This window comes from Otolemur garnettii, unplaced genomic scaffold (assembly GCF_000181295.1).
Source record: "Otolemur garnettii isolate 467f Iridium unplaced genomic scaffold, OtoGar3 scaffold00010, whole genome shotgun sequence".
Taxonomy (NCBI): Eukaryota; Metazoa; Chordata; class Mammalia; order Primates; family Galagidae; genus Otolemur; species Otolemur garnettii.
This window is the reverse complement of record NW_003852405.1, coordinates 26,450,761-26,475,358: the sequence shown is the minus strand read 5'-3', so window position 1 is coordinate 26,475,358 and position 24,598 is coordinate 26,450,761.

Below are 24,598 nucleotides of genomic sequence, written 5' to 3'. Positions count from 1 at the left end.
ACTCAAAATACTTACAGAATACCTTAAATGCTTCTGGGCAAATGCTCATTAATTCAAGACATGGAGGTTGTCATTTTAGTTACTGATACTAAATTTTCCCACCACTTTTCTTCTTTTAGAAACTTGAGAAAACAAAAAGGTATGAGTTTTGTTTTTTCTTAAGAGGTAAATATACACACATACATATATTTTATTTGTTTTAAAATTCAGATACAGCCAAAATTTACAAAAGGTCAAGGAATGGTGGCATATTTGGCAATGGCCATGACTGCACAGTCTAAAAGGTTGCATAGCTGAGCCAGTTTACTGAAAGCCATGTCAGCAACTCCCCATCTAACCCCTTGGGATTCAGTCGAGTGTTACTGAATGGGGTTATGAACACAAATAGCACTCAAAGCATAGAAGTGCCTTTAGTGACGATGAGACTGTTACAGAGCAAGACAAATGGAACAGAGACATGATGAATGTATTCAGCAAGCCAAATTTAGAACAAAACTCAAATTATCTCTACTTCATCAGGCTGTCTTCTCTTGCCTGGGCAATGGACACCTTGTTCATTTGTTACTAACTAGAGTTTTTACCAACTTAGTTGGTTTTGTTTCAATATTAAACATCTCATTTTATTCAGCTTTATTAAAGTATAATTGAAAAATAATATGTGTACTCAATGTATACATTATGATATTTTGACACATGTATTTTCTGTAAAATGATCATCACAATCACACTAATTGACATATCTACCACCTCACATGTTTACCATTTGTGTGGTAAGAATGCATAAGATCTACTCTCTGAATGGATTTCAAGTATATATTAACTAATTATAGTCATTGTGCTGTACATCCAGTCTCCAGAACACATTCATCTATATCTGACAGTTTAAGCTCTTTGACCAACATCTTCCCATTTCTCTCCCTGCAAGTCTCTGCAACCATCATTCTACTCAGGGATTCCATGGGTTCAACTTCACAATTTCTCATGTAAGTGAGACCATGTAGCGTTTTTTCCTTCTGCATCTAGCTTATTTACTTAACACAACATCCTCTGGGCTGGGAAAAATGGCAAAATGTCCTTTTAAAAGGCTAAATGATATACCACTGTTTATATGAATACTGCATATTTCTATGTGTATAGTATATAGGTAGGTCACTACAAAAGTTTTGAGACAGTCTGTCTTATGGTTCATTATTTCACTTCAAGAAACACTGTTGACAGCAGCTTCCTTTCTGATTCACCCATGCAAGTGTCAAATTACTTGATTTATCAGTGTTACTGGGGGGCGGGTTCCATTTGCTTCCACCTGGAAGATTCTATATTTCTTAATTTTTGTATATCTCAAAACTATGCACACATAATGTCTCATCATATGAATATATCTAATGTCACCAACTTGGTCAATTTCTTTTGCTTTAGTATTAACTGTCTCATTTTTCCCTAACTTTAATGAGGTATAATTGACAAAACCATGTAAATTTAAGGTGTACTATGTAATGATTTGAGATATACAGTGTGTCCATAAAGTTTGTGTGCAATTCACTATGTTAAACTATTTGAAATTTCACACAAACTTTATGTCCACCTTGTATATGCAGAAGTGATTACCACAGTCAAGTTAGTTACCCATTACCTGTCCTAGTTACCATTTTTGGGCTTTTGTTTTGTGTTATGATAAAATAAATCTCTCATTTTTTTAACATCTTTTCCCTCTGGCAATTAACTCCTCTCTTAAAAAAAAATATATCCCAAGCGCTGAGTTTCAAATGGGCCTTCCCATCACCATAATTGTTGTCTCTCCCTCCTAATTTTAGATTCAGAACAATTCATTATCTTTATCATGTGTGCAAAAGCAATCTGTCCCCTTACATTCTGATCTTGAGAGAAGCAGGGAAAGAAATGGTAAGAGAAAATTGAATTGGCTGGAAATTTCATTCTCTGTAGAGTTAGAAAATATTTGAAACAAGCCATTTAAAAAGTTGAAACTGATGGTGGCTTTATCATATGACCACTCCAAAACCAAAAAGTCATTACATGGGTTGTTGCAAAAGTTTTCAGATACTCAAAAATCAAGAAATGTTAAACCCAAGCAGAGGGAAACCAATGAAGCCCTCCCAGCGACACTGATAAGCCCAGCAAGTTGAAACTTGCACAAGTGAATCAGAAAGGATGCTGTCCACTGTATGTCTTGAGAGTGAAATAATGAACCATAACACGGTCTGTCTCAAAACTTTTGTAATGACCTACACACATTAAGTGACTTAGATTTTGCAGAGTTTCATCACTAAGGCATATTTCTAGATGTTTACACAGTAAATATGAAACCCATACAGTCCGTTCTAGTCAGATTTTCTCTGCTCACAGCTTGCACCTGTCTCCACCATATTTAAATGATTTTCCTCCCAATATTTTATTTTTACCCGTATTGTTTTAGAGTTCAATTCTTTTAAAACATCTAGCATTATTTTCAGCTTATCTATTATGATAAAATTATGAGGTGAAAACTTTGCTATTTTCTCGTTCTTTAATCAACTAAATGTTTAAGTGTTATTGCTGAGAGTTTGATTCACAGGTCAAAAATTCATAGCTTGGGGGGACTGGAGAGTAGAGAGGATAGAAGATGGCTTTTCAAGCTAGGGGTTTCTAATTGTTAAGCTTTTGCTCTTTCACAGATGAAGGGTCCGGTCAAAACTGCTTATGTGCCTTCTGCAGAGATCGCTCAGTATTTTTTCCATGTATAAATCGATTTTATAGAATCCCACCACATATGTTTCAATGCTTACATTACCATTGTTTCTTCCTTTGCCCCCCCCTTTTCCAACTGGGCACAAATTATGCACCCAACATACCTATAAAAGGTTGACTGAAAAATCACATTTTATAGTCTGCCAAAGGAATGTTTGTATTAAATTGCTTCAGACAGAGAAAGTTCCAATGTGATCAGAGCCCAAGAGATATAAAAGGACCATAAAGTTTGGCTCATAATGTGAGTTTATAGGCCTGGCTTCTACTTAATTTAAATTATAGTGGCGGAGCAAGAAACTGTGGTTTACCAATAGAGCTAGGCCTCAGGCCAAATGCTTGCTTCCACATGCTGCCTCCACTGCCTGCCTCCGTTACAAAGAGTTAACTGCTTTGCATACAGATATTTCTTGCAACTCATCATTTGAGAAAAATAAAACTTAGTAATCACACATAGGGACACACATTACTGTGGTTTATAATCATGAACAGCAAGTATGTACCACGTAGACTCCACTTCAAGAACTTTTCTTTATTTTTGTTTGTTTGTTTGTTTGTCTTGCTTTGCTTTTTTGGTTCCTGGACTAGGGCCAGCACTCAGATTTCTGGCTACAGCTGGAGCACGAGCTGCAGGAAGAAAATGAATTCACCATCCTTATTAAAGTTTACCCTGTAATTTGGTTTGATTTGACTGAATATGTCTGTGACTTATAGTTTCTCCAATTGCATACTACAAATCAAAATTCCATTGACACTAAGGTGAATGATACTCCTGTTGTTACTATATCTGTTTGACTTTTAAAGCATGTAACTTTCTGCACAAAGGAGGCTAGAAACCAACAGAGAAACGCAGCTACCTAATGTTTGTGTCTGTGAGATTTCCTCAAATCCAATCACCTTTGTTCTTTATCCCATAGTCTAATAACACAGCATGCTGCAAGCCATCAAGAGAAAAAAGCGGGAAAAATGTATAATTATTTTCAAAGTTAACCGTGACTAATTATAGACTTCCTGGATATTAATCTAGAGGAATTTGTTAATATGAGGGTATATAGCTTTGATTAGGTTACATTGTTTGCATTTATAAGGAAAAGTTCAACTTGCAGTTGAGTCCTCTACCCAGGTAGTTTTCATATACTCCTGTGTTGCATCCATTACGTGGGAACTTACCACCTGCCCCTTCCTCCTTACCCCTCCTCCTTTCTTAATTTTTTTTTTTTTTTTTGAGACAGAGTCTCACTCTGTCACCCTGGATAGAGTTCCGTGCTATCATCATAGCTCAAACTTATGGACAAAAAAGATCCTCTTGCTTCAGTTTTTCTATTTTTAGTAGAAACAGGGTCTCACTCTTGCTCAGACTGGCCTTGAACTCTTGAGCTCAAGAAATCTACCTACCTCTACCTCCCAGAGTGACATTTTTTAATTTAATTGTGTTTTTCTTGTGTGAGTCTATACTTTTTTTTTTTTTTTTTTTTCTGTTTTTGGCTGGGGCTGGGTTTGAACCCACCACCTCCAATATATGGGGCCAGCACCTTATTCCTTGAGCCACAAGCACCACCTGAGTCTAAGCTTTTTATCTACTTTCAGCAAAGTATTGAGTACATGGGATGCTTACTTTTCCATTCCTGAGATACTTAGGAAAATGAATGTTCTCCAAATCCATCCAGGTAGAATAAATGATGCAAAGTCTCCATCTTTTTATGGCCACATAGTACTCCATGGTATACATGTACCACAGTTTATTAATCCACTCATGTGTTGATGGCACTTGGATTGTTTCCACATCTTTGCATTTGTGAATTGAGCTGCTATAAACATTCAAGTGCAAATGTCCTTATGATAAAATGATTTTTTTCTTCTGGGTAGATACCTAGTAATGGGATTGTGGGATCAAATGGAAGGTCCACTTTTAGTTCTTTGAAGATTCCCTATATTTCTAGTCTTTCCAAAAAGGTTGTATTAACTTTCAATCCCACCATAGCACAGTTTCAATCCCACCATAGTGCAGAAGAGATCACGGCTCTCCACTCCCTCACCAGCATCTGTGGCTTTGGGACTTTGTCAAAGGGGTTATTTTTACTTAGGTTAGGTTATATCCCAAAGTAGTTTGGTTTGCATTTCTCTGATGATTAGGAATGATGATCATCTTTTATGTATTTGTTGGCCATTGATCTGTCCTTGTGGGAAGATTCTGTTTATGTCCGTTGTCAGGTGATTAATGAAGTTGTTTGATCTTTTCTTGCTAATTTGCTTGAGTTCTCTGTAGATTCTTATTATTTTCCCTTTGTCAGATTTATAAATGCAAATATCTTCTGCCAATCTGCAAATTGTCTATTTGCTTTGTTGGTTGTGTCCTTAGCTGTGCATTTATTAAATAGGGATTCTTTTCCCCAGTGTAACCTTTTGTTTTGTTTATCAAAGATCAGGTGGTAATATGAGTCTGGTTTCACCTCTAGGTTCTCAATTCTTTTCCACTTTATCAGACTTCAGATTATACTACAAGTCTATAGTAATAAAAACAGCATAGTATTGGCATAAAAGTAGAGATACAGTTGTATTTTTTATATTTTTTATGGCATAAAATAAGATTCAAAACTACAAATAATAGATACAGATATCTGGAAAGAAAATACAGTTCAAATATGACATACATACTTATAGTTCAATTATTTTACAAAGAGAAGGATTTTTATTGATAAATTTAATAAAATATTATCCAAATAAATATTTCATAGTTAAAGTGCATAGTAGACAATGAATAATAGTCCTATAGATGCCACTGCACACACTGAAAAGGCATACTCCAATGGTATATTTAGACAAGGAGACTTGTATTATGACAAAGATACTGCTTTATGAGCAGTGTGGTCATCACACACATGGTGCCTAATTTCTCATTCTTAATTTGATTCTTGAAATAACGTTATAACTTGGAAGGAAACAGAGTTTATCAAGGCCAAAGTATCATGCAGTACTCTTTTACAATGGTAACTCAAATTCCTAGCATCTTATATGCTTTCAAGACAAGCAAATTCACAACTTGGATATGAGTCTAGTCTGCTATCCAACATATTATAATGGTTAAAAACATTGAATTTAGCCAGATCTGGACTTGGATACCAACCATGTCCCCTCTAATTGAATGTGATCAGGAAAATGTGAACACTGTACTTCCTCTATCCATTTCCTGTTACATACATTGTGGGGTCCAAATAAAATATTGGAACCCTTGTTCAGCAAAATCAGAAAAACTTGCCACCATAGGTACTATAATATAACATTCTTTTCTTTTCTTCCATAGACTCTCTCTTGACTGTGCGTGGGATGTTTCATTTGCTATTTAATGTCACTAAAACTTTTAAAAATACATAAATATTTAAATTATCAGCATAAAATTTACCATTTTTCTTTGTTTGAGAATACCAATTTAAGTGAAAAAATAGCAGCATTTAACTTCTATGGTGACTCACTGAAATTGCACATTTCACATTTCAGAAATAATACGTATTTGTTTTTACTAGGATGATGGAAACACTGCCCCAAAGTACCTCAATATAATTTTTATAACACCTTGTGATACACACAAAATCTACTTATATTCTCCACCTTCATCTTACTCAGGAGTAAGGAAGACTTGATGGGAAAAAGTAATTAGAGGTAACCCTATTTTTCTAATCATGTCCATGTTCTCCTATACAGTGGTTGGGTTATATAAGGAAGTAATATTTTTTTAAAAAGTGTGATAGGGCTCCTTGGCCACTCATGTTTCTTAAAACATCATTTCCCTCTTTGTGTGTTTGAAGCAAGTTCTGGTTTGAAAATAGGGCCGAGTAAGTTTCACAGAGCAGAGACGTCATCAGGCATAGACATGGCAGAGTCATCCTGTATGCTCTGAGTCTAGCAGAATTCTCACACATAACAGACCTTCTGGGACTCTGCACTCACAGAACATCGCAAATGCTATATGACAACAGGGAGGCAAAAAAAGGCAGCAGGTGTGCATGTTGTGTGCAGCTCTGCCACTCATACACATCAATTGTCCCATGCATTTCACATACAAAGCGTAAGTTCAAAGATAATACTTTTAAATTTTACAGCACGACATTGAGCCAAGCATGAGCCCTTCTGAGAGCAGGGTCGTGTGTAACTGCGCAGGCCGCACCCCAAAAGCTGGCGCCACGTCTGGCACAGCATGTGACAGCCTGTCACCTTTTCTAGTCTCCTCGAGTAGGCTGTAATTTCTGCTAGAATTCCCACCCCAGTGATTAGCATGGTGCCTAACTTAGTGAGCATTCATTTCTCCACTGAGTGAATAAACAAATGAATGATACTTAAACCACCGTAAGATGGAATTTTTTTTTAAGTAAATAAGGAGGCAGGGCTCCCTGGCTCAGGCCTATAATCCCAGCACTCTGAGAAGGCCAAGGTGGGTAGATCTCCTGGGTTCAGGAGTTTAAGATCAGCTTGAATAAGAGTGAGACCTCATCTCTACTAAAATAGGAAAAAAACCTAGCTGGGCATTGTGGAGGGCACCTGTAGTCCCAATTACTTGGGATGCTGAGGCAAGAGGATCATTTGAGCCCAAGAATTTGAGGTTGCTGTGAGCTATGATGATGCCAGGGTGACAATGAGACTTTGTCTCAAAAAAAAAAAAAGAAAGAATTAAAATTATTTTATGAGGTATAATTTGAGAAATTTCAGAACACAAAATATAGTGTGAAATCTAAAATATTAGTTATATAAAAGTAATATAGAAAATGAATAGGGGTTGAAAATCTTAATCATTTTCTTGGGTCTAAACAGAAATGTCACATGGAAAGATCAGTCTGATAAATGCTTTGAATGAAAGCAAGCTCCGGGGGCGGGACACACTTATAAGAGGGTCCTTATCTAACAATCAATGTATCCTGGTTCTTTGTGTCCTCAGTGAATCCCCAACAATAAAAAAAAGAACGCAAATCCCATGAGGCAGAAACGTGTTCTGTTTTGCTCTTTATTCTATTTCCAGTACTTTCCCTGATTATGGCGATCAATAAATGTGTATTGAATGAAATCTATAAGTGAGCAAAAAGGTGTAACATGATGATTGAACAAAACTAGTGTTAATATATCTTTATCACATGTATTTTTGTAAATAAGATTTCTGATCTAGGTGTTAAGTCAATTATAAAATTAAATTACCAAAATGAGAACAGCTCAGCACAGCTCTCCCTTCCCTCGGTATGAAAACACAACTCCTCATTAGAAAGCACTCACTTCCTTAATTTCCCAGAAAATCTTCTCTAAAATCCTGTCTCTGGGGAAGGAGTGGTGAAAGAGGAATAAAAGAGAAGGGTAAAGTGGAGCCCTTGAAACTCTGAATAAGAAATGCATAATTATTTCTTTTTACCTAGTCATCAATTATTCTGCAGAAGGCAGTCCTGTTAATATTTACTTATGTCATTACAAATAAAGTAATCGACCACAGATGACCTATTGCCCTGCTTATGTTTTCAGAGAAAAGCTTTGTCCAGATAGTGATAGATTCCTTCCTTGTGACTCATATGTTACCCAGAGGTTCTGGCTTCCCAGAATATCTGCTCAAAATTTCAAATCCCTTGGCAATAATCAGGTTTTGGTAAGAAAAGCTTTAATTTTAAAGAAAAATAATTACAAGAAATTGATCAATAACATAATTCTAGTTGGCTTCACTAAATATTGTCCATGCAAAAAAAAAAAAAAGAATAAAAAATTGGGGGCCTTTGATAAACAAGTGAGCCTTCATTGTGCATATGTGGATTAATGGTAATGGGTTGTACTAAGCTCCACTATTGCAGGTGTTGCCCTCCTTTCTAAAACTCATACTCTATGCTCTTTTTTGTGACACTGTGTTATATTTTTCAATATTAAATTCATCAATATGTAGCTGAATAAAATACAAACAGCACACATATACATTCTCAATCTTAACATTCTGAGGTAACCAAAGGTATGAGACTTTGGTAGGCATCTTTCCAAACCTTATTTATCATAAAATCAAAAGATTCTATATCAAAAAGCTTGAATCTTGCTCTTTTCACTTAATGAATTATGGACATCCCTTCAGGTCAATACATATAGATCCAACTCACGCTTTTAATAGGTACCTAATATGTCTTCCTGGAAATGTGCCTTAATTTTTAACCATTTGCCAATGAATAGATACTCCCTATTCTGCCAGTTTGGAGGTTAATAAAACAATAATGCATTAGGTCCGTGTACACATGTAAATTTCTATATTGGTGATTCTATATTTTTAGTAATCTTTCCTAAAATTAGGGCTGCTGTTTCATAGGTATGTCTGTATGGAAATATTAATAGATGCTCACAGATTACTTTCCAAAATGACTATAACAGCCCCCACTAGCTTTAACTGGGCAGCTTTAACAACACTGAAAATGTCCAAATACTGCTCACCTTTGGCTAAACTAATCAGGTTTTGTTTAATTTTTATAAAATGGTATGCTAGTATCTCAATTTGCTTTTCTCTAACTATGAAGGCTGGTGTATTTCTCAAAGGTTTAATGGACATTGGAATGTCCAGTGGTCACTGCACTGGAACCTTCGCAGAGGCCCAGGGGAATTCTCCCCTCTTCCTCTTCCTTGTAGCAGTTGTCTAGTCAGTCCTTACCACCCGGTGTATAAGGAGATGATTTAGTTAGATAACCAGTAGGAAAGGATTGTATAAATGTATTGAACCTCGGTATGCATTGGTGACCCACAAAAGTGAAATGTTAGTGAATAAATTCCTCCGGGAGGAGGCATCAGTGCAGTGTAAACTTTCTTTAAGAAGAAGGGAAGCTGCGCAGTGGAGCAGAAAAACCGTAAGTGAGGAGTCTGCCCCTAATAACAAGCAGGTAAGTGGGAGAGAAGGACGAACTAACCCAAGGGAAGTTCTAGCGTCCCTCAATATGCTGGTGTGCTCTAGCAGATAACCACTCATTCAAAATGAGCATTATGGTTCCTTTAATATTCTTTCTATTAATATAAAGTTTATTTTGATCCTTAATATACGTGCTTATTGAAAGTCCAGATTTTCCCTTATTGGGCCAATCGAGGTAAACATTAATTTGGAAGACAGTAAGTGGTTAGATAGATGAGAGATGGATGACTTGAATCAGTCTCCCATGTACTTGAGAACAGTAATTTGATAGGAAAAAAAGAATTTCTATCAAGGTTGAATTCTTTCTCACTCTGTTTCCAACACATCACCACGTTTTATTATCATCTATATCCATAACATCTTACATTTTCTCTGTCCGATCTGATTTTTCCCTCCCTGGGACATTGTTTAATAATGTTCTAATTTAAGTTCGTAACTCGAATGTTTCTAATCTGTACTTTGTATTTTATTAGGTCCTGGCATTTAAAAGGGTGGTAATAAGACCACCTACATCAAAACCACCTTGGGTGCTTTTTATCTAAATGTAGATTTTGAGCTATTTCACATGATAACAAGTCATAACTTCCTAAAGAGAGGTCCAGAAAACTACATCCTTAAGAACTTTTTTGGATAATCTTTACATACGCTCAATTTTGAGCAGTAAAATTCTAGAGTTGGCTAAAGCATTTTGAATAGTCTGCTGTTCCCTGCAATTGCAATTTCCTGTCTTGTTGCCTTTAAAAATACAGTTCCTCTGCCTATAATATTCTTTCTGCTTTCTGCCCACCAAGCTACCATTCTAACACAGCTAATTCATTCATTCACGTCTCTGCCCTCTAGGATTTCACAACAACCTATATGTAGCTACACAGGTTTATTCTAGCAAATGTCCAACCTTACTAATCTTACTTTGCTTCTTTACTGGACTAATATCTTAGTTACTTTAGAGAAACAGTTGAATTTTATTTACCTTTGTCCTAATATTATATTACACTTTCATATTTAACCAACTGCCATAATTATTACTTTGGCTACTATATATTCAGAGCCTACGGTTTTCTAAGTTTTATACTATGAATTTCAAATGTAGTATGTTTTTAATTCTCAATGGGTATTTTGTTTCCATGCTACAGACAAGGAAAATGTAATTTAAAGGGTGAAATAATATATTTGGCTCGAACAATTAGCAAATAGAGTCAGGATTTAAACCCAGTTCCCGCTGAATCTTAAGTATTTCACCACACTCAATAAATGTCGGTTAAATGGCTGATTACATTATATGGTGAGTAATTCTCTAAGATTTGGCAATTAAACAATCATCAGTCATTCTGTAAACCGAAAGGATCTATAAAAAATTGCTTTCGTTTTCCTCAGCACATGCTGTTACCGTTTCCCACAGAGATTAGTAAAAGAAAAAAAACAGTTACATTGTATTTTAAAGAGTTTTAATTTCATCATAGCTTTAAGAGTGCCTAAAAATGTTCACTTGAAAATTGCTTCATCCCTGTAATCAGAGGAGGGCTAGATGGTTACCAGGTTTATTCTATAAAGAAGAAAAACCTTTTAAAATAAACTAAACTTTTTTAGAGAATAAGAAAATCAGTAATAGGTAAATTATAATTTCCGTTTTGAGCATCTACTTGGTGCTGGATTTTACATATTTATTTATCTTTCCATATCTTCACAGCACCTCTGGAAATTAAAACTCTGGCCCATTTTAAATGCTGGCAAAGGCCTCTCAGGAGAACAAGTTGCCACAAGTTACACAGATGGAGGTTGTTAAGAGCCCATTTCTGAACCTAGTTTGTCTGCCCTCACACGGCCTGGGAACAATCACCTCTGCCACCTGTTTCCAGCCAGGGTGAGAGTTCTGACCACACAGTAACGTCATATACATTGAGAAGACAGAAAAGATTGTTTGCTGTATTTGTAGCAATATCTGAATCATTATTCTGCTACAAGGTTACTAGATAAATGTTGAACACAGCAGGCAAATGGTTTATAATCATACTTATTTTGCCCAGCTGATTAAAGCACTCCTAGCTATAGCTAGAAGGAAAATGGGAATAGTCAGACCAAAGACATAGTTTTTCAGATCCCAAGATGACACAGGAGCTTCTGGTCCTTCTGTAAGCTTAGCTATAGCCAAGCTTTCTGTCTGGGGGTGCGGGGAGGGGGATTTTGAAATGTTGCTGCTTCTCTCCTTCCCAGAAGCCTCTCTCACTCATGGACAATGTGAGTTGAGTCCCCAGTTCCATTTAATTAGGGTTCTCCAAGCCCCAGGAAAGCTCCTATACCCCAAAGTTTAAATTCATTTAAATAGATTCTTTTCCTCGGATCTGGCACTTAGAAGTAAGTAAATGCCACAAAAATTGGTTGCCTGGGGATTATGTTTCTATCTCTAGTCAATTATGAATTATGAGAATTCTGCCACTGTGGGGGGGACAAACATAGATTTGGGGAAGATAAATGCAGTCGACTTGGTCTCTCTGGAAGAAGTTACAGACCCGGGAGCAAACTGCTTCCCTATTGCCAGGATCATTGTGCAAAAGAGACCAATTTCTACCTTGTACATCTGGTCTTGCTCCAGAATGTAATTGCCTAGGTGCTGCCGTCTGGCTACATAAACCGGGGACTCCAGCCCCCCACGCCCCTCGGCCTCCCCTGAAATGTGCGTTCTTTCCAGCACATCTTTATTTCCGACTCCTTGATGATGTAAAATATCTCCTGTTCCTACCATAGCTTCTATCTGTGCACCAGGGAAGTTAAAAAGCCAATAGAGAGGAATACTCCAAAGAGTAGCCTGGTTTAAGAAATAAGGAGAAAAAAATTAGACAAGGCAAATCTGAACCGACGTATAGCAGCTCCTGAGGAGTTAATGTGAGACGCAGAAAGCCAAGGTCATGGTCACTATTTAAACATGGAAGGCAAGCCACAACCTGGGATCAGACATTTGTCAAACATAAACTAGATCATAATTTGAAATGCTTTTTAAAATTTCTGCAAATTATTAAGGAAAAGAATAAAACTCAAAATGGGCAAAAGTATGTAGGCAGTCATTTCACAGAGAAGGGAATTCAAATGGCAAGTAAATAAATGCACGGGATGTTGCTCAGCCTCATTAGTAATCAGAAAACCCAAACTAAGAGCATCGTGAGATGCAGCTTTACACCCGCTAGACTGGCAAAACGTCTGACACTCCAAGTGTCTGAGATGATGTACGTCCGTCCAGACTCTCAGATGTTTCTGGTAGGAGCACAAATCAGAGAACTCCTTATGGAAAGCAGGTGGGCAGCCTCTCAGAGTTCTGCGTCCTTCTACCCTGGCTCAGCAATGCCGCTGCCAACAGTATGGCCTGTATTCTAAAAGATACATCCACGTCTATTTATGAAATCTAGGAATATGTAGCAAATATTCATAGCAATATTATTCATAAGACCAAAAATGCGAAAAGGACTCAGTCATCCAATGGTGGGGAAATGGTTAAATAAACATGGTGTCTAGTCAAGACAGTCTATTTTAGAGCTTTGAAAATGAATGATCTTTACCTATGGGTCAAAGCATACATGAATCCTAGGAATAGAATGCTGGATTTCTTTTTTTTTTTTGTGAGCTCTTACAAAGGGTGTGTAGCAGAGGTCCTCAAACTTTTTAAATAGGGGGCCAGTTCACTGTCCTTCAGACAGTTAGAGGGCCGGACTGTGGGCCCCAGGACAAGTCAGCTGCTAAACAGGACAGGCAGCAGCAGGAAAAAAACCTGGCGGGCCAGATAAATGTCCTCGGCAGGCCGTATGTGGCCTGCGGGCTGTAGTTTGAGGATGCCTGGTGTGTAGTATGCCATTTTCTGATACTTTCTTGGAGATGGGAGTTTTTTCTTTTGGGCTGAGTGACTTTCACTTATGGGAGTTGGTGATTCAACTTATCCCACCCCGTGTGTTTGAATGGCTCCTGCCCAGGCTTTCGAGCTGTCTTTGATTATATATTGTTTGAGTATTCACATTTATGGTGCAGCCAGCCCTCTGTGTCTGTATGTTCTGCAGCCACAGACTCAACCAACTGTGGATAAAAATATTCAGGGGAAAAAATAGCGTCTTATTAAACATGTACAGACTTGTTTCCTTGTCCTTATTCCCCAATCAATGTAGTATAACAACCACTAACAGGGCGATTACATTGTTTTAAGTATTATAAGTAATCTAGAAATGATTTAAAGTATATGGAAGGATGTGTACAGGTTATATGAGTATGCAAATACATTTAATGTCAAGGACTTAAAGTATCCATGGAGTTTTGTACCTGTAAGCAGTTCTGGAACCAATCCCCTCAGATGGGTTCTGTGTGTGTGTGTGTGTGTATATATATAAATTTTTTAAGGCAATCATAAGGGCTGCATTTAAGATAATAGTTTTCTGTAGGAAGAGATAGGATACAGAAAAAAAAGGAAGGATCATAGAAGTAGCCACAGTGATCCTGGCGATGCCTTAGTTACTAAGTTGAGTAGTGGTTCATAGGGATTTATTTAACTACTATATTTTATATTTTACATATCCACTTAGATAGTCAGAGGCAGTGAAGGAGAGGGAGAGAGAGAGAAAGGAGGAGGAGGCCAGGGAAAAATAACAAACGAATGTTTGAAGTTAGACAAAGTTCCTTAATATCTCAGCCTCAGTGTTTTCAAGTATAAATGAGAATTTTATCACAAGGGGTGGAGATGAGCGGTAAGATGAATCCCTAGAACTACACACTCTCATTGTCCAATTATTTATAAACACACTCCTGTTTCTGTTTCCCTCCCCTCCTTTCCACATAAAAGGAATGCAAAACTGGGGGCGGTGCAGAGGGCGGGGGTGGGGTGGGGGGTAGGGGGAATAGGTGGAACTAATCTCTATTATTCTCCTGTCAGAGTTCTTCAGGCATGACCCTACCCCTGAGGACGTCCACATCAGCCTTCCACATCCCATCCCCCTCAGACAACCAGTGACCCCAGTTGCTAGAATATAAGACTCCTAAATTTTTTCTTCATGGCTTGAATCAAAACCTAGTGCTTTGAAAGCTTCAACATTATTTTTAGCAAGGTGTTCTTAGAAAAACCACCATTAGGTGTGGATATTACTTGGTCTTCCCTTGGGGAGGATGGGTCTCATTCTAGAAGAGGAGTTCACTAACTAAAATGAATCTGAAATAGGAAGTATTTGGAGCACAGTTGCATCCAGCTGTGTCTTCCACTGCTCCTTACCTAGTCTCCCATTGCAGAGAAAAGCAAAACTCATCAGCTTGGCAGCTCAAGGATCCACACCCCCCTCACTGACAAGTGAAGCTTTAAATGCTCAATAAACTCAAACATTCCTAAACCAGAAATCTCAAACATCATTGGTAGGGGACTCGTGCTTAAGCATACTGCCTAAGTACCCAGTGGACTTTAACTCAGTGGTTCTCAACTGAGGAAGATTTTGCTTCCAGGGGACATCAGGCAATTCTGGAAACACTTGGAGTTGCACAACTGAGGGGTGGAGGACAATAATCATTGGCTCCTAGCGGGGTGGGTAAAGAGGACAAGGAGGCTTCTGTAACATCCTACAAGACACAGGCCAGATTCAACAACAGAGAATTTCCGTAGAACCTCCAGAGTCAACCACCTCCTTAAGTTGAGTTAATTTTCATAGACTGGACATGCACCACATATAAATATCAGTCCAGTAGGCCTGGTTCCTTACATTGAGGACCTCCATGTGTTGACCAGTTTGTTACTGTCCTTGGGTGGTCAACTTATACAGGTCCTACTGGCTCCCAAAAATATCAACAGTGCTGCTGATGGAAAGTCTCTGTTTGCTGTACGTGCACCACAATGAACTGGCTTTCATCTGACCTGGGATTCCCAAGCCAGCTGTGTACTGTAAAGGAATTGTCTGTCATGGAGCTCATTATACCTTAATGCAGAGGTTACTGAGCCAAACATCCACGGATTGGCTAAAGGCGGTTTATAAAACACATCAACTTATATGTAAATTTTGTTCATGTGTGTAGTTTTGAAACACAGGTCCAATGTCAAAAACTTTTTGGAAGCTTAAAGACTCACACCATTTTTACATTTCCTCCACAAACCTGTGAAATTATCAAAGATTCTCAGCAAATCATTGGCCAGGCATGGCAGCACTCGCCCGTAGTCCCAGCTACTCAGAAGGCTGAGGCAAGAGGATCACTTGAGACCAGGAGTTTGAGGTTTCTGGGGCTATGATGCCCAAGTACGGTACCCAGGGTGACAGAGTGAGACTCTGTCTCAAAACAAACAAAATTCAACAAATCAATGAATTTTTATTCTTCTCAGAAAATCAATGAATTTCTTTAATAGGAGATTTCATTTTGGATAGAGATTTCAAAAGATGTGGTGTTCCTACTCAGAACTGGGTTTAAAAAGCAGCCACATAAACTTTGAGTTTCAGTTTCCAAATCTATAAAAGAAAATATTCAAATTTAATCATTGCTATTTAGATCACCAGCCACAGCAGGCACTTAGTAAACAGTAGCTTTTGCTGTTGTTTTCTTGTTAAAAATTAAGCTGGCTTTAGAACTTTGCCTACAGGAGGCTGAAGATGGCATAACATATAGCTATCCAATAATATCTTAGGGAATATTCATTCATCATTCAGTTTTTAGGAGGAGGAAGAGCAGGTTTGTGTGATGATGTATAAAGCATTTCAATACTTTATCTTATCCGGACAACAAAATATGAAGTAGATGGGATGGGCCTTCAGATGAACAAAGGCAGCAGGCCTGAGCAGTGAAGTAATTACCAAGTAAGCTGGGACTTGAATCCAGATACACAGATCCTAGAGCCTAAATTCTTCCCACTACACCCTCTAGAAAGAGCAGGCCCTTCAGTGTTCAGATACACAGAACCAGTCTAGAAAATGGGGACTTCTGTGCCACTAGTACACGTGAAACAAAGTCAACCCCATCCCAACCTGCTTGGAGTGTAGCCTAGTGAGGGAGACGGACATTGAGCAGATAAACCTGCTGAATTATTACACATTAAATAATTAGTTACAAATGCAGTAAGATCTATGTATGAAAAGTGCACGAGTCCATAAAAGCATAAAAGGGAACACAAGCAATTCCAGGGCATGCATTTTGATAGGTTTTCTCAAGCAATTTAGCACAAGATGGAGTAAAAGAATGTCCCTGGCAGAGAACATTGTATCTTCAAAGAAGAAGTGAGAAAAAAAAAAAAAAAAAAAAAAAAGAGGGAGAAAGAAAGATAACTTGTTACCCAGTTACGCTGTATGGAAACATTTATGCTACTCCAGATGTTTTAAAGACTTCAAAGAGCTTCTTAGCTTTTCCCTCTGATAGACTGCAAACTAAAAAATGAACCCTTCAACTCGCCGTTATCAATAATTTTCTGATTATATGAACAAACGTCAGGGTTAAAAGGAAAACCACAAGTTTAAAAAAAAAAGTTCAAGAGGAAATAAAAACCTTCAGTGGTGAATGGAACATACGAGCCTATTTAAAAGTATGTTTCTACTTCTCCTAATGGGCCATTTTCACCTGCTCCTGAGGGCCCACCTGGCCTCCCCCGGCTGCTGCAGCTCCTGAACAATTGAATGAGCCATCATGGCAGCTTGATCTCCAGGATGCAGAGGTGACCAAGGGTCAGAGGAACAGAAGCTGGGCCATTACAAAAAAGGGTAATCCTCAAACAAGCAAATCCACGCCCAGATCATTTGGAGCCAATTGGAGACCTCCTGCACTTGGGAATCACACCAACTGGGGTTTCTATTTGAAATGTGTAATTATCAGACACGCTCAAATCCAAACCTCACACAGAAGCCCTGCAGCTTGCCATATGTTAGGGACACCTTTGGTGTTTACTAATGCCCCAGGATTGAGAAGGGGAGAGACACAAGGAAGAAATGAGACTCTCTGAATAGAGAATTCAAGAAGCTTGGAAGAGAGCCCCTTTTGTTTGTGTATATGGGATCAAAGCTGGAAGCTTTTTACCAGTGAACCAGCCAGCCAAACACAGAAAATCTAAGCCTTTAAAAAGAAGTCTGTCCAGATTTCACAGCATATCTCTGGGAATCAGTTCCTTCTTAAGAAACTGTGTGGCATTGTTTCATATTTTACTTTTCTTAGTGAGTTTAAAAAAAAAAAAAACATGAAAAGTCCTTTATGCAATCACGACAAAAACTGACACAATCGCTTTGGATTTGAGAGGATTGATTACAAGCATTTTTGAAAATAGAGACACTCTTTTTTTTTTTTCTTTTCCTCGCTAAAAAGACGTTGCGGGGAACAGAAGACTAAATATATTTCCTGGACACAAGCAGACTCTGATGAAAGCCATTTTTCCTTCCATTTCCACGCTGGGAATACATATTCAAGCTATTCAAACTACTACAGCAGTCTGAGTCTCAGTTAAACCGCCAACCACCAGGCCGTAGGGGTGAAAAAAACTATTTTTATGCACTGTGACATTTTTAACTTGTAAAACATTGCAAATGTAGGTGGTAGTTCGCACAGTCTGGGGTATTTTTGGAGTTTCATAATCCTTCTCGTCAGAGTTCAGGGGCTGCTTTTTTTCAACATTTTGGCATGTCGTGGCCTTTTCTCCGTAATTGTACATGTTTAAAAAATAAATCTCTTTTTTTTTCCCTCTGCTCTTCCAGTCCTCCTGTTGAAAGGCACTGGAATGAAAATCTCACACACACATACTCACACTTGACCCTGCCCCGTTCTGCTCCCTTTACCTCTTTTTTTCCTTTTTCTTTCCCTTTTCTTCTCTCCTCTTTTCTATTCTTTTTCTTTCAATATCTCTCATTTTTCCTCTCCTGCTTTTCATCTGTCTTTAGTAATAAACTTAATTCTCAAAACTCCAAAACTGTCCCCCTTGGATCCCCCCCCCACTACCAGACGTTCTATCCACCTCTTTTGCTTATCAATGTTCCTATCAGTCTTCCCATCCATAAACTCCTGTCACTGAAAAAAAAAACCTCTAAAATTGTATTTCTGAGGTTTTTGTTCTTTTCTCTTCTTTATACCAGTCCATGCTAAATTATTTTTAGTTGTAAATTATGGATGCAAAGTGTGTTATGAGGTGGGTTCACCTTTGAACACGGATGACGGAATGTTAAGGCAACTGGCTGAAAGGTGAGAATCTATTTTTTTCTCTATAAAACTCAATGGTACATGAAGTATTGATTTCCTCTGAATTAAACCATGGTTTGAAGACATTGATCGAATTCACTTTTTGGTGAAAGGACAACCAAGGATATAGAATTCTCCTTCTCCTGCATATAGCAGTTAGATAGCTCAGTTAGGTCCAATATAATAATTAAGTAATGAACATGCAATATTAGCTCATATGGTATCAGCGGTCTTGCAAGTAACTCCACCGTGGGGCGTGGCTAGTTCTTAGAGTTTTTTCTTAATAAAGCTAGTCTAATTTTCCTATGCTAACCTCTATCTCTCTCAGTTCTGCCTTCTAAAGCACTACAGGGTCACGTAAAACCAGCCTGGACTCCGTCCTCCCCGTGAATGTTCACCTCCAATTCCTCCTCTCAGATCTGGAATGTTTCACTTCCATATTTCTTCACCTATCCTAATTATAAGACTCTCCTCTATTGGGGTCGCCCTCCCTGGAAAGTTGTCTAGTTTATCCATTTTCTACGTGTTGCTATGCGACCATCGCTACTACGGGTTGCTCTAGACACACCTGTGATTTGGCATCTGGTTTACTTAAAGATATTGATTGATACTTATGTAGTGATCAGGGAGAACTTTATTATCAATTAATATAAGTTGTATATTTTTTCTTGATATTTTGAAATGTTATGCCAACCATCCCTTGTTTTCTCATCTGTTCTCTTCTCAAAATAACCCCGAGTCACAGAAGAACAGAGTGGATTCTTCCAAAGATGTATTGGTTAGAATGAAAGAGAGAGCACACACTGAACACACCACAGCACTTCTTTTCCAAGATCCCAAGTGGATAAGCCTTCTCGTGGCCTTGTTGACACCTGTTCTCTTCCCTCTCTCCATCATTCAGCCTTCTTGGCCACTAGCTTTTCTGTTCTCTGCCTCTAGTCAGGCCTTTTCATTTCCACCTCCTGCCTCCTTAGCCCTCTTCCTTTCTTAGTCAAAGCAATTTATTCTGTCTTGCTTCAATCTCCAACACCTTATATCCCTACCCATTGCTGTGCCAGAGACCATTAGGATAAAAACAAGGATTTTGCGTAAACACTCAGCAAACAAAAGGCCCTGTAGTGAGTACAACTCACCAGTCTTAGAAAGCAAGGGGAGGTTGTAAATGACTTTTTATCCCTTCTGTCACATGTTCAGATTCAAAATTAGGTTTAAAGCTGAAGATTTTACATGCTCTCAAGCAGGACCGTTTTCCTTTCTGACAGTTATGTTAGCAGCTGTTGGTGTAAACCAAAGTTAACTAGAACCATATTTCTGACTATTTCAAGAGAATGGATTTTTAACACCTCTCACAGACTGGCCATCCAGGAAGTAGACAGTCTGGTGTATCTTGGTGTCAGTCATGACAACAGGCAACAAGAAGGTGATGTGATCAGATCAGTAAAGAAACAAAGGGATTTTGGACTCCACAACTGGCCATGAAATTATAATGACTCAGTAGTTGAATTAGTTTTATTCATTTGTCACTTCATTTTTTTCTATCAATTTCTAATGTCATTATGCACTCTGAAAGGGATATTTTTAAACTCAAATACCTTGATTATTTACATCTACATTTGAACCAAGATGTTTCTCCTTGGTTCATGACTTGAAGTCTAAGTATAGAGAATAATTATTAATGAGATTAATAACAAGAATAATCTCATTTAATCTCAGTTCAGAAAGACTAAGTATAGTTGTTTTCTTTCCCGGCTTTGGGTCATCAACAAGTAGATTTCACTGTCCTCATATGAGATTTTTCTTTCAATGTTTACCAGGACAGAAGGAGGCACCACGCGCTACACAATTAAAGACCACTACCCAAATCACACTCCTCTCCTGATAGAGAATCCAGTTATATGTCTTTAAAATGATTCTTACAGATATTAGTAGGTGCAAAACTTTTATTTTATGATTTGTAATGTCTGAAAATTAAATCACTTATGTCTTGACACATTCTTGGAGATTTGTAGACGGCATTAATATTTTGTATTGAGTAGAGATGGTATTTTTTAGTTCAAAATCCTCAAGAAGAAGAAAACGACAATAAGCCAAGTGAAGCTTATGTGCCAAGTAGAATTCCTAACTCTGTTTCAAAGACTTTCTGAACAAGTGGAATATGAATGTCACAATTTTTAAAATGATACAGGTAACTCTGCAGCAGAATCGTCCTGATACACTTGACGACACTGAAGACGACTGGTACAAACTCGAAATGGTTTCTTTGAAACTAAACCTACAGTTCACTATCCATCCCTGCCAAAAAGCAGAAAGTTTTTTTCAAAAAGACTTGTCAATGTTATCAAACAGAAAAGAGATTATTTAAAGATGAGGAAGTCAGAGAAACTGTTTGCAGTTAACTCATAAATACCTCCCCACATTCCTCAGGTTAATATAGACTCGGTAAGAGTTTATCAGCAGCATGAAAAATGTTGCACAAAAGTACACCCAGAAATCATTGATAACACCACAAATGTACTCTGTACTCCTTCAAAATAAAGTAATTTTTTTTTCAGTGTTTAATGGTTAAATGTATGAAGTGGTATTTTTAGGAACACTTGAGCTTCTATCAATTTTATCTACTAAAATTGTTTCAAAAGATTACTTATCAATATCCACTGTTTCACTCTTTGTTATATAGTGAAAAGGGATTAAAGGTTTTTCAATATTTTAAAATGAACATTGAGCACTTCTTTTTCTTTTGGGGGGGTACCGTGTAAAATAAATACCAAATTACCAGTATTGCTATTTTACTTGGCTCTAGGAATCCCTAGAATTGGGGGTATTTACCTTTTTTCTAGCAATTACCTGGCTACTAAAATATGTTATTCAAATGACACATCATTATCATTAAATTCAACATAAATGTGACAAAAATGTTGAAGGGCTTGGAAACATTGCTCACTTTTTCTTGATTTTGCAAGTTAGGGATTTCACCACAAATGTTACATGAAGATTCATTGATTCCTAGCAACTACTATATTTTTAAAGTTATTTTACTTATTATGGGTAACCGTAGTAAATATGGTGCATAGGTGCTCTTTTGATACAACCACATAATGTAGAAGGATCAAATCAGAGTAATTTGGGGATTTGTTACCTCCAGCATTTATCATTTCTTTGTGTTAGGAATGTTCTAATACCACTTTTAGCTATTTTGAAATAGACAGTAAGTTATTTTTAACTATACTATATTTTATAATCAATTTTACATGAAAAAAATCACATCAATCTCACTGGAGACCAATGAACTGAAACACCATTTTCAGTGCATCAGACTGGCAAATATTTTTTATTTGATAATAATACTGCTGGACGCCATAGATTAGAATATCAACATCCCTTTCGATGCCATTTTCATTATCTAGTACAATTTAAATGTATATAATCTTTGACCTAGTATAATTATTTCTGGGACTATATGGAAATGCTAAAATGTGTTTTCTAGGACACATGTATAGACCAGTTTCTTGCAGTGTCATTGGGAACAATTTATAAAACCATGTCAATCTGTGGTGTGGAATGGCGTTTAGTCATTCACAGGAGCCAATAGATAAACACAGGCATCTTGCAGAGTAGCCGGAGCACACAGGCTAACACAGTTTTCCTGAAATCAGCTCTGCCTTGGGGCATTTTACTTATTTCTCTCTGCAGAGCAGCACACGTACGAGAGGCACAGGATCTTCATCGGGACCAGTGTACAGGTGCTCCCAGGAGCCCAGAGGTCCACGCAAGGTACCTCTCTCCACAAAAATCACACAACACAAGTCTACAGAGGGGTGGCCTGTTAATGATCAAGGACAGAGACTATACCTATTTTGTGCATTTTCCATCCTGCCTCATTTGCTCCAAGGTCAGAGCCCATATTTGAATGACTTTTTATCAAGGAAGCTTACATAATTTTGTAAAAGCTGCATCTATTTAGGAAAAGGGAGATATGAAGCTTTGTTCTTATTTCAATTACTGTGTTTCTTTGCATTACCTAAGAAGCAAGTCTTCAGTATGCAAGTCTTCTGGAAGTTTCCCTGATGGTCAGTTGTCAGGTCTTTGGATGTTATCTCATGGGGGGCTGCCCTTATTTCTGAATCCCCTGCCATTTAGCTCCACGATCCACTCTCTGTAACCCACTGCATGGCACACAAAGCAATGGCTGGCAGAGATTAATCTAGACCACAGACATACAGTTTGGCTTTCTCAGTGTTGACTTATTTTGTGTTACAAACAAACATATTAAAGAGCAAATAAACGTGACATTTCAAGATTAATCTTCAATGCAATATGAAATAAAAAATAAATTGACAATATTTAAATTGTGAGATTCCTCATCAAATCTGGATTTCCAATGTCTCTTGTAGAGCAGGAACATAGACCCACACTGGGCCACATACTTAAGGGGTGATGATTATCTGGGTTGCCACTAGTGGAAAATACAGATGTTTGCCAGTTTGTCTGATACCCGAATATTCCTATGGGGTTTTTTTGAGACTGAGATTACAGGTTCATTATGATTTATCTGTTGCTTTACATATTATTGAGTTAGTACCAATATTGCTATGAAAATCCCTATCGAGAGAATGGAGACATAAAACAGAATGACCCTATGATTCAAAAGAAAAGAGATGGGAAGAAAAAGATTTGGTTTTTGTGGGTTTTTTTTTTTTTTTCAGATGCCCCAGTGGGATTATACGTATTACACATCAGCACCCTGTCCACCTTTCTCTGTGGGCATTTGAATTCATCAACCTTGCATTTTCTTCTATTTTCTTTTTATCTCATTCCTATCCAGCAAAACAAAGAAATTCTGGCATCTACCATTTCTTCCTAGCATTCTGCAGATTTTACAGGCTGAGGAGATTGTTCCTATTCATTGTAAGTTGTATTCTACAATATCCAATTTGAAGACCATGTTGCTTCCAGGAAAAGATGAAAGCAAAACAGAAACTCGACCTACCAACTAACGATACATCGCTTATGCGCTGACAAGACAACCTCTTCTGTCCTGGTGGTTCCGTACGTAGTTGTTGGAAAACCTTCCTTGTATGCTTAGCATTTCCTGTGAGCATCTATTAATGTAGAAATTTACCACTTCGATTATGTGTATCATGAGGCCTCTTAGAGGCATCCCCGCCCTTCTGTCACAATCCCAGCTCTGTCTCCTCTATAGCTGTTTCAAAAATAAATAAACTCGTCTTTTTTTTTTTTTAAGTCATTACCTAAAACATGTTACCTGGGATAAGTGGAAGAGAAAATAACTTCTATCCTCTTTGAAATACTAATAATTCTCCAAGCTTGAGACAAAAAAATATTGCATTTATTACAAACTTGCTCCTTTAAATTTATTTAATGGGCCACTGAAATAATATCTGTGGAGTCCAGGGGACTTGTCTTCTGGCTGACTTGTTCATTGACGATGTTGAGAGTTCTGGAATGCCTCCGGGAAATAAATACTTTCAAAACAGCCTCTCTTCAATATCTGTTTCAAGGGAAAATGGGACATTGGTGATGCTGAGACGAAGAGGTTTTTATTTCCATAATTTAGTTTGAGTGTCTCAAAGCACAGTGAGCTCGATTTGTCGTCTTACGTTGCAGACCACAGGTGCTTCCCATTAAGTCAAGCAAGCCGACTTTGACGGAACCCAGCAGAGCAGTGGGCACAGATGCCTTCTGTGAACTGCCAATAATTATTTGTCCTGGCTTTGTTTCTGGAGATTCTACTTAAATTGGTTCAAAAGCTGATAATCTGTTTCATCCCTAAAGATTAACCCCTAAAAAAAA